This window comes from Littorina saxatilis, linkage group LG2, assembly GCF_037325665.1.
Source record: "Littorina saxatilis isolate snail1 linkage group LG2, US_GU_Lsax_2.0, whole genome shotgun sequence".
Lineage (NCBI taxonomy): Eukaryota > Metazoa > Mollusca > Gastropoda > Littorinimorpha > Littorinidae > Littorina > Littorina saxatilis.
Window position 1 is genome coordinate 60976562 of NC_090246.1, and position 4057 is coordinate 60980618.

General features: G+C 44.0%; 1 protein-coding gene across 1 annotated transcript in view; it reads right to left on the reverse strand.

The window, feature by feature from the left end:
- LOC138959426 (transient receptor potential cation channel subfamily V member 5-like) overlaps window positions 1-756 on the reverse strand; it is a 16371-nt gene extending 15615 nt beyond the window's left edge. The window contains exon 1 of the mRNA XM_070330910.1: window positions 438-756. The gene's annotated coding sequence lies outside the window, so the exon portion shown is untranslated. The remainder of the gene's footprint in view (window positions 1-437) is intronic.
- Window positions 757-4057: the final 3301 nt, after the last annotated feature.

Consider the following 4057-nt stretch of genomic DNA (forward strand, 5'->3'; position numbering starts at 1 on the left):
CTGATGAACAATGTTGCCTTCACCCCTCCCATAGGGTGACGGATGTCACAGCTTCCTGTGTACACAAACTGATGACGGTATTTCACAACAAAATGGCGCTGCCCATGGTCAACCTCGAAACTATCCGTATGAATGAATGGGGGCCTCCTTGGCCCCCTTAAATAGCGACTATCTACAACCGGAACACGTCGCTCCATACGAGAATGGTGCGGAACAGTTCCCCACCCGTGGGTTTGTACCTTGATGATTCACACAACCGGATGTGGACAGCTAACCTCAGTGAACGCTCACAGCAAACATTTAAAGTTCAAAAGCCAGCAGTCTCGCTGATGAAAGTCATTTAAAAAAGAAAAAGAAAAACGGAAAGGAAGATACCCCCGCACCCCTACACACACACACACACAAAGGGAGAAAAAAGGCAAGAAAATTAAGCCTACCTTTTTAGTGTCACAAACTTGGCTTGGAGTCACTAGCAGATTATACCCCCCTGAATGAACACTACAGAAGTCTCCAAGATGACACCTTCTCACATTGCACTACACGCATACAATCTACAAAACTCAATAAAGGCTACTCTGAAAGAAAACGGTATCTGATACACTTTTAGGATTTCTCTAACCTTGCACTACCTTATCAGTCCTGAAAATGGCTTGCACAGAGTCTAAAGCAACAGCTGACCGACACAGAAAAAGACAACGGCATTTACACTAACTTTTACAACCACTGATGTCACTCCAGGCCTGGCAAGGATCCGCTGAAAAAGTAGGGAAAAGGGAGACTTCTCTCAAAGATCTTCCGGGTTACGCGGCACACGTATGATTAACAACAATAAGGACTGAGGAGCCTGGGGAGGGGGGGGGGGGGGGAGGGGACCGAGAGAAAAAAACAACCGACTGAGTAAAACCAAAGATATTCAGTCTTCTGGTGCTACGCGTGAAAGGAGTCAGCGAACATCAGTCAACATTAGATAAGCCAGTTACCACACTGAATCCATGAGCACTGAAATGTTCTCCGTCACGCGCGAGTAATCAGCGATGAGGGCCCCAAAGGGGGGGTATCATCACGATCACGGGAAGGGAAATTTTAGCTTTCACGATCACAGTTACCTTGATTTTTGTTTTCACGATCACAAACACCTTGACGAATAGAGGATCATAGAGTGATACAGCTGTGAAAAATGTACGTTGAAAATAAAATGCTTTGCAATAATGCCCATCACGATCACGAAAACAAATGACGATCACGATCACGAGACTTGATTTTTTTTTGTCATCACGGATCACGGGCAAAGTCCCATCACGATCACAGAAATGGAAATTTCGGCAATCACGGTCACAGAAAGGTCAAAAAACGCCAATCACGATCACGATTTTAAACCCTTTGGGGCCCTCAGCGATGGCCGCAGCAGCAACTTCTGGACAAAGAAGGCCATGATGATGTCAGCACTATCCCTGGTTTTGTCAATAAGGTGCTGGGGAAAATGTCAGTCCCGCACAAAGAAAATCAGTAATAGCCCAAAACCGGCTGGGTGACGTCAGTTTCACTGCTTTCCCAAAAATAAGCTTAGATGCACTGACACAACACAAGTCGGGACGTTTACTGAAATCATACTGACCGTTTGGAACCATTGGCGGACTGGAATTACTTCCCACTGTGCAGATTTTCAAATATCAGTTACCAAGTGAAAAATTCATCACACACGACAATTGAGTGGATAGTCGAACAATAGAAACCGGCCTTTAACTGTTCAATGCGATACTACTCTGTCTCTGTTATTATTATTTGTATGCAGACTCGCGACGAGTACAGGTCAAGTCAGTGAAAGTGGAAGTAGGCCTACTCGGGCTAGCTAAGACGGTGCTCTCAGAACCTCAGACTACAAGTCGTGATTCTGCACGCGTTGATGCTAACGCCGTTTTCTACCGACACACACGCACACACACACACACACACACACACACAGTGACACACACACACGCACTCACACACCACACACACACAAACACACACACACACACATTCTTACTGGCACAGTAACTGGCGCTGAGATGACATCCCTGGCATGCTGTTGAACCGACACCATCGCTAAGCCATGCATACCAGTCTGCTACGGATGCCATGCATCTGAACCAAGTATGCTACACCCATTGCTTGTCGTGCACGAAGAAGCTGAAGAAGAAAAACATAAACACAGCAAAACACACAGCACAGACAGACAGGCTGCGAGAAACAGGACTCAAGACGAACGACAGTGAAGTAGAGTGACACAGTTGCAGCAGAGCGCATGTCACATTGACGAGCAGAAAAGCTTGTTGTAAGACTTGTCGCAGTTGTTCAAGTCGTTTTTCTTCAGTAAAATAAACCCTACCTAGCATCTTCAAGTCTGCATCATTTTCCCCATCGTATCACATCCCGAATGCTTTGTTGTGTCGTTCACATCATACTGGCTTGTGCATGTGATTATTGTAAGCTGAACTGAGCAATTTTCCCTAATGATTAATCACTGTGTAATCTAAAGTAGCTTACCGTGCTACTAAACATCATAATTATTTGTCAACGAGAGACGGAGGGCACTGCAAAAGAAACTACTGACTGTCAATAGTCAACACTCGCTGTCAGTAGCTAATAATAATATATACTTGCGCCGACTATAGTTAGTTTCACTGTCGCAGGCTGTAGCTTTCAACCGTGATCAGACTGAAACTGAATGACGTACTGTATACGAGTATCATGTGGATGAATTGCCTGCAGGGCGATAAACGATAGCAGCTAAAATTGCTTTCACTTAGTAGTTTCAATGATGGATAACTATGTACAAGGAAGCTCGAAGTATACACTCAGTAGGCTACTCAGTGCAAAGTGCGTAATGTCAGTTGCAGTGAGTTTCAATGTCAGTGTGTGTGTGTGTGTGTGTGTGTGTGTGTGTGTGTGTGTGTGTGTGTGTGTGAGTGTGCCGTGTGTGTGTGTGTGTTACGGTGTGTGTATGTGTGTGTGTGTGTGTTTGTGTTTGTGTGTGTGTGTGTCACTGTGTGTGTGACGGAGTGTATACGTGTGTCACAGTGTCAACACTAAGTCAGTGTATGTAAGTGTGTCTGAGTTACTACTCAGTCGTGCATGACAAGGTTCGGCGGTACCACTTCTCAGTGACGTTCTACTGGTTGAGTAATAATTGTTTCCGTCAGACAAAAATTATGTTTGCCGGGTTTGTTCGCGTCAGCGGTACCATGCAAGCACCACCGTTTGTGAATACCTGCAGCGATCCGAGCCATGTGTGCGGAAAAACTGTGTGCATTCCATTTTATCAAGTATCTTTTCTTCTTTCTGCCTTTTTGTGTGTGGGCCGGTACCTTGGTACTTGGTTTTTCGCATGTTTCCAAACATTTTCGCTCAGGGCTTGCAGTTTTCAATACTCAGTTGAAATTGTTTTTTAGCAAGCGGCCGATTACCTTGATTCTAATGAAGCAGTAAGGCATCACATAAATAATGTATTAATTAATAGGTCTTCATAGACTACTTTCACAGTTACCCCTACTCAGTCAGTCTACGTAAGCCTCAATACTGCCATGGATCCGGCTCCGGGTAATTCAGCGGACACTACCTGCCATTTGCATGCCGCGTTGGAACTGAGGAAGTTTACTGTCGAAACTCAGTTAAAATAAAAACAAGTCGCGTAAGGCGAAAATACAACATTTAGTCAAGCTGTCGAACTCAGAGAATGAAACTGAACGCAATGCAATTTTTCAGCAAGACCGTATACTCGTAGCATCGTCAGTCCACCGCTCGTGGCAAAGGCAGTGAAATTGACAAGACTGAAGAGCGGGGTGGTAGTTGCGCTGAGAAGGATAGCACGCTTTTCTGTACCTCTCTTCGTTTTAACTTTCTGAGCGTGTTTTTAATCCAAACATATCATATCTATATGTTTTTGGAATCAGGAACCGACAAGGAATAAGATGAAAGTGTCAGTTTTTAAATTGATTTCGAAAATTTAATTTTGATCATAATTTTTATATTTTAAATTTTCAGAGCTTGTTTTTAATCCAAATATAACATATTTATA